The sequence below is a fragment of the Camelina sativa genome, chromosome 5, assembly GCF_030686135.1.
Source record: "Camelina sativa cultivar CO46 ecotype springtype chromosome 5, ASM3068613v1".
NCBI lineage: Eukaryota > Viridiplantae > Streptophyta > Magnoliopsida > Brassicales > Brassicaceae > Camelina > Camelina sativa.
The window spans coordinates 22,490,388-22,505,133 of NC_141884.1; the positions used below are offsets into that span (position 1 = coordinate 22,490,388).

The window sequence follows — 14,746 nt, forward strand, 5'->3', positions numbered from 1 at the left end:
TTACAACCCTTCTCCGATGCCAGTGTAGCTTTTGCTCGCCGGCGTCGGGATCTCTTTAATCCCGCTCTCTCCCCTGCTTGCACTTCCATCTTTTGTTTAGCTTTGTCCCTGTTTCTTTTTCTCTTTTGGTTACAATTCTCCCCGATCCCCTCAGATCGCGGCGTGTTATCACTAGACAGGAACAAAGAGCGCAGGTGGCTTCTGGTGAACCCCCTCCTCTTCTCCCTGAACGCTTCAGCCGGTTTAAAGGACCCACAAACAGGCGACATGCATACCTTAAGATCTGGCTGTTTGTTCACCCCTGAGAAAGCTTATCTTGAGGCACCGAGTTTAGCAGGTGAGCTCCGTTTTGGACCATCCGCTACATCTCACCCGGTGGAGACGTCGATGGCACATGACGGCTCCTTTTTCAGGCGAAACTTGCATCCCTCTGGCTTGTTGTTGCTAAAGCCTTGCTCACCGGAGCTGATCTTTCTCTTGCAAATCTATCCACCGTCTCCAGAGAGCCGCTGCCGTACATTAACTCCAATTAGGTCAACCAACAAGGATAATGCTTCCTTCTGGTGGGCCTTATAGTTTCTGGCGGCCCATTAACCTTGCAGCAAAACAAGCCCACAACCAAAAAATCCAGGTTAAGTTCTTATGAACCCTTGCTAAGGCCTTTCTCAACGCTTCCTCGGCTTGTTTGTAAGGGCAGAAGCCTTCTACATCCTGTCTCGATAGTCTTGAGTTGGGTTCGAGAAGATCATCTCCAATCCCTGGTTCAATGCAGTTCCTCGATAATCACTCTTCATCTAAGCGCTAGGCTGGTGGGAACTTTGCTTTTGGGTTCAACACACAACTTTGGATCAAGGAAGGACGGCATTATGACCCTTGCTTCACGGAGCGATGGTTACCGAAAATTCCTCGATCTCAAGCCTCCAAATCCCGTGTTTACTGAGCTTAACCATATTCAACCTATCAATCTCCGGGAAGTTTCCCATACTCTGGTGGTTCCATCTCTAACGCTATTTAAATCCAGGTACGGTTATCTATATCTTGTGTTGACGCCAATTTTTAGCCAATGGTGTGGTCACGATTACGAACTCTATGGTTTACATTTGAGAAGTAATTCATCATTGTTGCTTTGGCGCCACTTGCTCTCCTTGAGAACCATGATTTTAGTAACCCTTATAATCCTGACCTATGAACCTTTCTGCTTTAGTGTCTTTGCTTATTGGATCCCACTGCCAAGCGGCCCGAGCTATGTATACGACTTTAGTGTGGCCATGGGCACTTTACACCCTACAGCAACTCTATCAAACACCCTCAATCGTCAGAGCATCCCAAACATTGCTCGAAAGCTTGTCAAGATTCTACTTATTGTAGACCTTCTTAAACCGGTGAGAAGCTCAATCTTGACCCCTTCACTAACGCCAACGAGTTTAATGACAGTGGCTATCTCTCATCCTTTTACTTGTTCATGGAAGAGTTTGTGGACAATCTTGACCTCACATGTACCAAACCTCTTCCAAGAGTTTGGCTCACAGCTCTCAAGAATCCATTGCCGATTAATGTTATCTTTGCTTTTTTTCTATGTTGTTGTGGCATTAGGGACTGCCCTTGTATCTTGTTTTCTAAGTTACGCTTATAAGAACATTACTTCCTTTTGAGTATTGAATGCAAGTGGTTTGACAAAAGAAAAAAAAAATTGTTTATATATATCACAGCAAAAACATAAATTGATTTGAGATTTCGATCGTTAGAATTATCTGAATAATCACATTTTGTTTAGCTGTCATAGTCTCTTTGCTGTTCACATAAAAGTGAGTTTCTTTTCTTTCTTTCTTTCCTTCTTTCTTGTTTTTAACTTTTATGCTTTGACTGATACCTCAATTATAATAACTGGCCAATAAAATTAAAAGAATTAATACAGCTCAACATGGCTTACTAATAAAAATTGTAGTTTGTTATGTCCACGTCACACTGTCTCTCACATAATTTGGTTAAAAAACTTGTCAATACTTTAAAAATCCTTAGCAACGGTGGAAGTACGTTGACACAACGAGTCTTTGCTGAGGTCCCCTTTGGAACAACCTGACCCTTTTTTAATAATAATAATATAATTAAATATTTTATAATATTTAACTAGGTAATAATCCGTGCTGTGGCATGGAGTAAAATTTTTGTTTGAGTTATTATATTTGTAAATATATATATTTATTATAACATTTAAACTTATATTGGTTTGAGTTCATCAGATTTCTGAAAGTTTAAAATAGTAATCGTTTCACCATAAATTTTAGATTGACATGATGGTGGATCTGGATAGAATGTGAACTGAATTAGTAATTGTTAGATTTTTATCAAAATCTTGAACTATCAAATCAGATAAAAATTGCAAAAAACTAAAATTACATGAACCAGATAATTTAAATAAAATTGTTAACCCATTCAAACATATCCGCTAAGCCATCCCGCAACGGATTTAAATATTTTGAGCCGCCAAAATGTCTTTGCATTTGTTCCGCTTGAATTTGTGAGATCCGCGTGGGTTACACATGCATTTCAATAAATTATTTTTACTAATATATAAAATATATTTAAAGGTTAAACTTAATTAATATTAATAACTTTATGTAATAAAATTTTTAAGAATAACTAATTTTTAATATAAATAATAAATCTAAATGAGGCTAAATAGCTAAATGTGTCTCGAGCTCTGTGACGGCGACACATCAGCTTTTTCAAAAGTGTGCCTTTTTATTAATATATGGGGGATTACAACCCAAACAATAAACCAAAAACAAATCAATATGCACAGCGGAAGACAAACCAAACCAACTCCAGTTTAATATAAATACCATATCAACTAAAACCAGTAAAAACCATCAACCTAACATGCTTCTAAACCAGGTTCCAACATAAATAACATGGCCAATAATACAACCAAGACCCTATATCATCCTCCTCCTCATCGCTATGATTCCACGCTACACATTACCTGCATGACAAACACAATGAGATGCGTGACTATTACCAGAAATACCTAGTGAGGTAATCCTACCATCTACGAGCTATACACACAAGCAAATCAAGAGTATAACCACAAATAAAACATAACAAACCAGCCATTGAACAGAACATCCAATAACACACTCACCACACCTACACATTGAAACAACCCAACCCGTTTTTTTTATTAATATATAATTAATCATCTCATACTACTTAATTAACCTACAACATAAACATTACTAACCAACCATAATACCAATAATAACCAACATCCAATAACATGCACAGCAGAAACATAACTCATAACAAACTCCAATAAAACATCAACATGATACCATTCTATCCAACAATCTAGCATACTTCTCTACAAGGTTCCAACAACATATAAACATAACCACAACAGAATAACCGAGACCCTAGATCATCCTCCTCCTCATTGCCATGATTCCACGTCACATATCTGCACACCACAAACAATAATTGAGATGCATGAGTATTATCACAAATACTCAGTGAGGCAATCCTCCCATCTACTGAACTTTACACACAAGCGAAAAGACAAACACAAACAATACACAAAACAAGCGAACCAGACAATTCTGAACACATTTGTGATTCTGCGACCTTGCATCGACCGATGCACTCCTTACGTCGATCGATGCAACCTCCAAATCCCTAGCTGCATCGACCGATTCAACCTTGCGTCTCCTCCAAAATCTCTAACTGCATCAACCGACGCACACCTTGCATCGATCGATGCAGTTGTGCGAAGTATCGCCACGATCTCCACCGACTTCTCTTGGCTTTGTGATGCCGAATACATCCTTCAAAGACCACCAAACTCAAGGCAAAACACTCACAAACAACAACATAAGCAATCAACACCCAAAAACACTCAAAACACACATCTAGTCGCTTAGATAATTCATGGTCCCGCACTCACCTCTAAAACAAGCAGATCTGGCAAATAACAGCGAGATTCAAGCCTCCCAACGACCCCTACTCGACACTCTCGCTCAGATCTCCTTCTCCATGTTCCAAAAACACCAAAATCGGACTTAGAAATCTCCAGAAACTCTGAAAAACCTCTCAAGAACTTTTTTCCTCTTTCTCTTCTTCCAGAAATGAAAAAAGTGGCTAAAAGAATAAGTGGCGTCAAGTTCTCCCTTTAAATACTCGAACCCTAGGTTTTCCATCAACTAAACCACGTCAAACCTGGAGAAAATATAACTAACCTGAACACCAATTGTGCAGTTGCATCGATCGATGCACTCACTGGCGTCGATCGATGCACAACCCGGATTTCTGGTTTGTGGGTGTTACAATTCTGCTCCACCAACAAAAATTTGTCCTTGAATCCCGCAATACCGTCTAACTACAACATGTTTCCACTATGGCAAAGTTTTGTACCACAATGTGATCCAACATCCACATAACCCTGACCCTACTGGTCAGCATAACCCAAGTCTAAGAGAAAACGTTCCTCTAAATTGTAGATACCTCCTAGAATATTAACTCAAATCCAATTCCGTCAATGGAGAAACTAGCTAAAAGGCTTAGGTATAACTCCAGCAAATTGCATTAGCTTTGGGTGCAATTTGCAATGTCAGAACCTGCAGTATACCATAACCATATAATTATGAATAAATTTGTTTAAGCAGTAAATTGACACAATAATATATTTTAACCCATAGTATACCATGGGACAAGTTATTTGTAACTAAAAAATTTAAATTCTAAGTTGTATTTGTTTGTTATTTTTGTTTGCTTTGTTTAGAGATAATATTATATAACTGTATTTTGATTGTTAATTTTATGATTTATCCCATGGGACAATTTCATTTTTTACATAATATTAATTTAATCAATTTAACTAGATATATCTATTACTCTAATATTGATAGGGTTAACAAAATAATGAAATGATTTTTTACTCGTGTAGCTTTGAGTTAATGTTATTTTATTTTTTAAAAGTTAAAATTCTTTAAAATAAAGAATCAGAGTAAACCAAAGAAAATTTATAAATTTGAATGTATGATTAATCAATTTTACTGCTTATTTGTATTCAGAATCATTTTGGTTTCTTTTATAGTATGACTCTGAAACATTGCCCTATTTTTCCAAGCGATATGAGACATCCTTGTATACGCATTTTTTTTATTCATCGATTGTCTAAAAAATTTGAAGGGACAATTGCATTTTTTGTACCCTTATTTGCATTTGAATGAAATCGTAGACCCCATATTCGTTTTCGAGAAACATAACCACTAAGGGTGCTGAAATTACAGTTGACTCCCTTACGACCAAACAAAAAACAGAAGCCGAAATGACAGATTTAACCCGAGCAAGTCTGCAATAGATATCTTTACTGTTGATTTCTTATTGACGTCAAAGGGAAGACTTAAAAGTAAGTCTACTCCTTAATTATATGTTAAATTTTAATTTTAAAATTTATAAAAATAAGTTGGTTAACCGTTTGACCAAATAATAACCACATAGACTTCCTGCATTGTTATAAAATAAATTTACATATAAACTAGTCAAAATAAGGGAGGTAAGGCTGATTTGGTTAAAATTATTTGATTTAGGGTTTGCTTAAGTAGACTACTCTATAGACTATTGGTGGTTGACTTTGTAATGCCATCAACTATTAATATTATATTATTTTAAGCTCACCGACAATTTAACCAAACCGATAGCTGAACCTACCCGAATGCGTACCAATTCCCTGATTTTAACCTAACCGGATTCGGTAACCATATAAATACTTCTTTCTGTAGGTGAACCCTAGTTTGTATGTGCTTTCTCTCTCTCCACAATTTCTCTCTCTAAAATTCCGATATTGTTGCTCTCAAAAATTCAGATTCTATCCTCATCATTTATCGTCTTCGAAACTCAAGGACATCTCAGATAAGTATTCTCATCATAGGAAGTCGGCTATTTGCTTTTGTAACGCTTTAGCTAATTTTGTTCGAAAATATATATGTTCTCATAGTTTTTTGTTCATTTTGCACACAGATATGGGGTTACACAGCTACACTCAGCCATCTTCTAGTTCTTTGCAAGTATGGAGTGAAGGTCAACCCGAAGTAAACTTTCTTGGCCTGACAGTTGGAATTCCTGACAGATGTTTCTGCAGAAGGGAAACCGTTATAAAATGTTCCACCACAGCCGACAATCCTGGAAGGATTTTCTTTGGATGCAATAACCATGAGGTTGTTAGATTATATGATAATTTATTCGTTTGGTATAATTATTATTTGAGTATAGATAATATTCTTATGGTATATTTATTTATATGGTACGGTATAGGATGGAGAGGACCATATTATGAAATGGTGGGATGAGGCTATTATGCAAGAACTTCAAGCAATGAGAGGTGGACTTGCTGGCCAAAGGGATTCTATTACAGCCATCTAGGAAAATGATGAAATGCTATGGGTTTAGCAGGAGCTAGAAAAGGTGAAAGATATAATGAAGGAATTACGTCTGTCAATTAGTCGTGTACGCGGGGTGGTCAAGAATGTCTTAATCGCCGGTATAATCTTAATTGTTGTATTAATCTCTTTTGCTTCGTAGACCTTTCAATTAAAATCTGTGAACCTCTGTTTATCGTGGCCATTTGTTTGAATGGCGTATTTATGTCTGTAATCTGTTAAACTTGCTTCAGTTTCTGTAATATTTGGACGATATCGTTGACTTCATTATTTGACCTATTTAGTAGACTTCTCCATTAAGAAGTCAGTCGACGAAGTCTACTCGTTAATGATTTACGACGCGACGGTTTGCGTTATTAATTATGTAACTGTTTCGTCTCGTATATATAAACCAGCCCGGAGCCTTTTGATTATTTTAAAACTGCAACCAAAAAAGTTATCAGTCAATCATTTCTTTTCTCTTTAAAAAAAATATTACGTAGTTCATCTTGACGACGGAGAATTGGTGATTGAAAGTCTTGTATCGGTGAATATAAATCATCCACGCTTAATTGGAGACTGATCACGGTTGGGTAATTGAAACTTTCTCTATATCACTTCACGTTTGTTTCATTTTTAGAAAGATTCTATATCATATCACTTTATACTTGTAAGTGTAGAATTCTATATTCACACGCAACTTTTGTCCATGTATTAATTTGGTTGATTAGATAGATTTGTTGTTTAAAGTACGTTTTAGTTTCCCCAGAAAGAAGTCTACTTGATAAGTCTTCAACATAATAGTACAAAAATTAATTAGATTTGATAGTTTTGCAGTTTAAAGTACGTTTTAATTTCCCAGAAAGAAGTCTACTTGATAAGTCTTCAGCATAATAGTACAAAAATTAATTAGATTTGATAGTTTTGCAGTTTAAAGTACGTTTTAGTTTCCCGAGAAAGAAGTCTACTTGATATGTCTTCAGCATAATAGTACAAAAATTAATTTGATTTGATAGTTTTGCGGTTTAAAGTATGTTTTAGTTTCCCCAAAAAGAAGTCTTCATCATAATAGTACAAAAATTAATTTGATTTGATGGATTTGCAGACGGTTCAGTTTCCCGTGGCAAAGTCTGCCAGAGAAGTCGTCAACATAATCATTACAAGGTATAAATTGATTTGACGTTAGTTGGCGGTAATATTTATATGTTTAATTTAACGATATGCGAGATCCGGTTTTAATCGGTTTCTTTAAAATTTCATTATAATTTTCCGGTACTGTTTATAATAAAACGGTTTTGGTTTTATAAAACTGGGATTATTATAATTATTGTAGGTTTTACAACTTAAAAACGGAGGTAACAAAGGATAGTTATCTCTAATTCTTCGTCATAAGGAACTAGAAAACTCTTTGCTTCCGCTTATCTCTGCCGCTTATCTCTATCGCTTATCACTAACGGTTGATTTTCCATTCTTTTTTGTTCATGTTAAACCTAAATCTCTATCTTTCAGATTGTCAGTTTACTTACTTTGTTTAACTTATTTGTACCAGATCTCAACGAACTCTGTATTCTTCAACCCAGCCGCTTCAGCTTCATCTTCGCCGCATCGTCTTCGCCGCAGTTGTCCTCTTTGATCAAACTGAAGGTTGATTTCTTTTGCAATTCGATAGTAGCCTTCTTTTCCAATTTGACGCATAGACTTATTGGATTAGTCTTCCTCTTTCTCAGTATTTTTTTTTTAATTTCCCCACCAAACCTAATCTTATCTTGCATAATGGATGAGAGAAAACCAGAATTTCCTCGGAGGTTTTACACGAAAGGTGAAGAGCCGCTTCCTCAAAAAAGCATCGGCTATTACAGCAACGATACGAAGCTGTTTGATGAACTCTACAAAGCTCTCGAGCCGGATGAATGGGACGAGATTTATCAATCTCGACTGGGTGTCTTGTTACAGTTCAACCGTCTCCAATTTGAATGGGCTTCCAGACTGGTTCACCTTATAGATAGTCTGCAACAAAAAGTACGAGATTTGGAGTCTTGTTGGATCTAACCCTTTACGATTTTCTTTGAATGAGTTTGAAGCTATCACTGGACTTAACTGTGGACTTAACTGTCGAGTCGTTGGAGCAGCCAAAGGTTGAGGTTTCAGACAAGATGGAAGAGTTTTGGGAGAAGCTTGGAGTCAATTTAGACAACGGTCCGAGTATTAAGCAACTGGTCGCAGCATGTAAGAACTCAAACGATTGGGATAGAATCGATCGTGTTAGGTTGGGTTATTTAGCCATCTACGCTGGGTTTATAGAAGCTAGGAAACCATCAACGCCCACCCGTCTAAATATGGCTAGGCTAGTCATGGATTTAGATGCATTTCTTGATTATCCCTGGGGAAGAGTTGCTTTGAGAAACTGATTATGTCTGTTAAGGAGAAGGACTTAAACAAGCAGAGTTACACCTTAGACGGATTGGTCGAACCTCTGCAGATATGGGTGTACGAATCTATGCCTGATTTTGCCAAATTAATTGGGGAACCGTTTCCAGGTAATCCAAGTCCACCGTTGCTTGCTTACCGTGGTTCTCGCGGAAGAAAATATGTCAAAGAGCATATTCTAAAACAGGTATGCATCCCTGTGATTTGTCTATAGTTTATGTACGATATTAGATGAGTCGGTAACCCTATTGTGTTAGATTTGAACTTGCTTTTGCTTCCTGTTTTATATAAATTGTAGACAAACTTCAGAAACTTCAAAACCATTGGTGGCATGATTAGTCCTGTTTGGGAAGACGATGAAGCAGATGAGAAGATTGATAACATTTTGAGAGCATTCAATGGGGATTTTGGTCCATGGAAGTGGACGAGAGGTTTGTGGGAGACGGTTGGTATTTATGAATCCAACAATCAGAAGGTTAAGATTGAAGAAAAGGGATCGAATAAGAGAGCCGGTGAATTTGGTGAACCAAGTGGGAAGAGGCACTGTCCAGGTCCTTCGACTGACATGGAATTCAACATTGTGGATTCCTTTAAAAATGAGCTCGGCATGTGGGGAGCAGCTCTGCTCGATCAGATGAGAGAAGGTTTCAACAGTTGCGATTTGCGGTTTGACGTGTTGACTGATAAGATTGAAAGCCTGTCTTTGGATCTTACCAAAATGAAGGGAGATGTAACTGGTACGAAAGAGGCTGATTGTTTACCAAAGGAACAGAAGGACTCTCAGGCAGCTACTGGTACGAAAGAGGTTGTGGCTGCTCAACAGAAGGACTCTCAGGCGGCTACTGGTAGACAAGAGGCTGTATCAAAGGAACAGAAGAAGGACTCTCAGGCGGATATGGTTAGTTCTGAACACTTGCAATTTCCTACTACGATCCCTCACAATCACAATACCAGGTACAAGGCGAAGAAAAAATAGACTTCCAGAAGTTCTCAACTTCGAAGACATAAAAACAAGTGATGTCTACCTTATGTGAAGTAGACTTCCTTATGTGAAGTAGACTTCCTTATCCGTCAGAAGTAGACTTCCTTATGTGAAGTAGACTTCTTTATCCGTGTTGTCTTTGTTTGTTTTATTCGAGACTTCTAAACATATGCTGCGACTTTAATATTATTTGTTTTCATAAATGATCATGTAACTTTTAAATCGGAATTTGCAGAACAAGCCAGGTCAATCTCAGACCCCGCAAACATCTCCAGCTGTTACTCGTACGAATACGAAGGTGCCAAAGATAGTCAGCTCTGATTCATCTGACACTGAGTCAGATCCACCTGTGTTTATTCGCACGGAAATCCCAACAGCTGCAGAGTTGACTGCTAGAGCCAAGAAACAAGAACCAAGGAAAGAAGCGGCTAGGATTGCGGCACATGGCAAGGTCGAAAGGGCTAAGAGGTTGGCGTCAAGTCAACGTTCTCCGTTTGTTGGTGATAACATAGCCAAGACTATCATGGGTGATAAGTCAGCTACGTCAGCGTACAATCCTTTTGATAAAGCAGACAAGAACTTGAAGAAGGTTTTGCTTGGTTTCTTAAAGAAAGATCTGTCAGTCTTCTAACTTTTATGGTATGTTTCAAAAATTCTATTTTTCGAAACTCTAGTAACTTTTAAGGTATGTCATCACCCGCAGGACGTACAAGAACAAGGTCCTAGAGAAATCCCGAACTTGTCTGTGGTGGTACGAACTGCAGACAAAAACAGTGTGGCTACGAGATTCGGTAAGTCTACTAGAAAACTTCTACTTCAAGTATACTTGTAAACTTCGGACTTCAAATTATATAACCTCGTTTTAAATCCATGTGGTTATCCAGCACATGGATGCGGGGTTGAATCTATTGAGACATCGACACGCACAGCAGCCTGAGAGGTTTAAAACGAGTAGAGTGGCTTTCCTAGACGCTATGTTCACTCATCTGTGGACAGCGAAGTACATGGACTTTGTGGGTGGGATCCTAGTGATTAAACTCTGATGATGGGCGGGATCTTAATATTTTTTCTATGATCCTCCTTTAAAACTCTAATGTGTAAGGATGATTGTTCTTGTTGACAAGAACTAGTTATATGTGGGATATTGGTATTTTTTGGTCAGTTTTTTGTTTCGTATATATAACTTCAAACATTAAGCTTAAAACAGAGTGAAAGAGTGTAGATGGCCAAAAAGTAAAAATAACTTAAAAAAAGACAAGTAGCGTACAGCGAAAGCTTAGTAAACAAAAATAGCGTACAGGGGAAGTTTAGTAGACATATGATTGAAGTTAACTGAAAGACTTCTTCTACAACATACTTCATACACATCCCAAGACACATGGCCACGACAACAATGAACCCTATCCAAGACAAAACCAAGAATTGTCGAAGCATTTTCTCTCTTTCATTGGCTGCCAGTAATTCACATTCAAACTTCTTCTCTTCCTCATGTGTATTAACCACCCCATAGTTCACCAAACCGTTAACAACTTGTTCTTTCATTTCACTTATAGATTCTTTAAGTACCTTGGTTTCTTCTCTGAACCAACGGATCTCATCCCTCACATCCAATAAGCTCCGCCTCTGCCAACCACGTGATGGTTCTGCGTATGACCAATGGGAAAATCCATGAATAGTGCATCTGAAGAAATTTCTTCCCGGATTTGCATCTGTCCATGATTTCACAATAATCGTCGATCTACCACAGTAGTTGCAGATTGGACCAGTAATTTGTATTTGCAAATTTGTTTCAGAAACTGACCCCGAAATTTGACTCATTATCCTCTAATTGTTGGTGCTTGGTTAAGTAGAGGAGTATCATAAAATGGTCTTACGAGTATATGATAGTTAAGTACTAGTCTTTTATAATGTCGACTTGAACACGTGGGATAATCCCTAATATTTTATTACAGAGACAAATTATTGGTATGGAAATTCTAGATGACTTCACGATGAAGTTAACTTCTACTCGCCGTCTTTAGCAACCTGAACAAATAATTGTTGGTGTAACCGACGATCATATACAAAACGTTAAAAATATATCAGGTGGGATTGAGACTTACACAATGAGGTCGAGTAAGTCCAGGCTGCCTGCATTTTGAACAAGCATATTGCTTATGAGACTTCCTCGGCTTGCTCCTCTTTTTACGTGACAGTTCTAGACATGTTAGCCAACGAGACTTCTTTTGCCTACCAGGCTTCCGTTTTGGTATGGGAGGTATACATCGGATATCTGGCCCAACTGGATCGTGCTCGACATTGGGCATGATGTTTACCGCGTATGACGCATAGACATAATCTTTTGTATAGTAAGCTTTAACTATGGTAGACATATGTCATCCGCTTGACTTGGCAGCCTTAATCGCATGTGAACATGGTATTTTCTCTACATTAAAAACCCCGCATGAACAAGTTTTTGCTTCCAAATCAACCAAACAGTCACGTTGCCCACCCCTAACGTAGAAACGCCAACCATCAATGCGTTCTACCGTCATCATATATGCGTAATGCTCCCTTACAGCTAATAAGAACTCAAAACCCCGGCTAAAAGTGGTTGTCAGACTTAGTGCATCCTCTCGTCTTTTCCAATACCACTTACCTAACTTTTTCGTAATAAACTAAATGAGATATGTGATAGGATAACCTTTGGCTCTCTTTAGCATGGAGTTGATAGATTCCGCAATGTTGCTAGTCTTGATGTTGTATCTATCTCCGGGACAGTAAACCCGAGACCATAAAGCTGGATCTGCCTCATTCAAGTACGCTGCAAGGGCTGGATTTATGTTACTAAGGGAAGCCATGTAGCGGTTGTAATCATCATGCATATGCGCATATGCTGCCCCTTTCACCAAGTACATCAGTTGCTTCCCATGGAAATTAGAAATTATGTTTTGTTGGAGATGGTAGTAACATATCCCTCATGTTGCCCATGGCATAACATTGCGACATGCTTTAGCTATTGAACTGCACCTATCCGAAACTACTACCAGTGGATATTCATCCGAGATACACTCACTTAATTTGGTGAAAAACTAATCCCATGAAGCATCACACTCCGAGTCCACAATTCCAAATGCCAACGGAAATATCTGAAAGTTACCATCCTGTGTGCAAACGACTAGCAATACACCTTCATACTTTCCGGTGAGATGGGTCCCATCAACCACAATAACTCGCATCACGTAATTGAAACCACAGATTGAAGCATCGAAAGATAGGAAAAGGTACTTAAACCTATGCTCATAATCAACAACAAGGTCAACAACACTTCCCGGGTTTGACTGCTCTATTTTTCTAAGATAATAAGGCAACTTCGCATATCCAGATTCGGCGTTTCCTCTCACATATTCCAAAGCATATTGTAAAGCCCTATACGAATTTGTGTAATCCAATGTTATGCCGAACATTGTCCTCATTGAATCTTCGATATGTTGTGGGTCAACACCATCAACTATTCCTACCCGGTCTACAAAAAGCATCCCAATATATTTGGAAGTGCAACGCCTACGGTGAGCTACACGGTCCACAATAGAACATGTATGCACGTTCAGATATTTCGTGACCCAAAAAGTGGTTGGATCATTCTTCACACTGGCAACGACCCTCCACGTGCATCCTGGCACAGAGTATATTGCCACCAACCGAGTCTTTGTGGACTTCTTAATTTTGAAAGAGAATTTTAACATAATAGTGGTCAAAGGCACCTTTGTTATGACATCATGTTTGCATGGAAAGCATTGACCTACTTTCAGTTGGTCTATCCAAGGATTATTTAATTGTCCATGAATACCACCAATAAACGGTTTCCCTTCTTCAGCATCTACATCCAGGTGATCTCCATCGTCATCGTCATCTTCATCTTCATCTTCAAATTTTCCGTACTCACTGTAATCAAAATCCATGTCATCAACATCTTTCGGCTTCTCATTTGTAGTATCATGGAGAGCTTCTTGACATTCTTCTACACATTCATCCGCACCTGGATCTACATCGTCACCTACTTCACCCGTTGACTCCCCATCGTCTATAGAACGAGAGTTGTTTATATCATTAACACATTTCTTAACCGGCTGTCCATCCATGCATCGCGTAGAGACGCAAAGGCGAACAACATTCCTACTACTAAAATCTATCAAGTTCTAAACTGATCTATCGTTTGTGACATAGACAGGAGGGGTATCTTGGGGCAATTGTTGAAGCAACATCTCTGTTAAGGGATATGATAACTGAACCATCTTAGTTTCTTTGTCAATCTGATAATCTTCTACAGCCATTTCAAGAAGCTCAGCGTATGTACAACCGTGTCGCAAAAAAAAACATTCTCCCACCTTTGCGTCCATCCATATCAAAATGCCAAGACCCATTTCTCGTCACCCATACTCCGAAAACAACAGGTATTTGCGCCATTTATCTGAAAGAGTAAGCAGCAAGTCAAATACTCATTACGTAGCTGACTACCCGTAGAAGTCTTAAATCAATAACCTAGATGCCTAACAAAACCAAAAACATGATTGATCCAAAAGTATAATATATTATCATGAAAAAAGACAGAGGCAAGTACATAACCGATACAAAACAAATGAACTACAAAATCAATAAAAAAATTTTATAAATTTCAATTAAATTCTATTTCAATTATACAGACTTCACAGATAACTCCAACATGTTGACTTCCAAAATTAGTCTACCCTAATGACCTAACTGCCTATGAAAACCAAAAATTTGATTTCTCTATATGTATAATATGGATTCATGTCAAAAACATACAGAGGCAAGTAAATAACATATATCAAAGAATACAACAAGAAATTCTTAAAAATTATTCACCAATTTGCAATAATTTGGTTTTCAAATAATGCTGACTTCATGTTCACATCAACGAGTA

At 37.9% G+C, this 14,746-nt stretch overlaps 2 pseudogenes; one reads left to right on the forward strand and one right to left on the reverse strand.

The window, feature by feature from the left end:
• Positions 1-8,186: 8,186 nt before the first annotated feature.
• Positions 8,187-10,865, forward strand: LOC147944193 (uncharacterized; annotated as a pseudogene).
• A 558-nt stretch (positions 10,866-11,423) lies between these two features.
• Positions 11,424-13,571, reverse strand: LOC147944194 (uncharacterized; annotated as a pseudogene).
• Between the last annotated feature and the right edge of the window lie 1,175 nt (positions 13,572-14,746).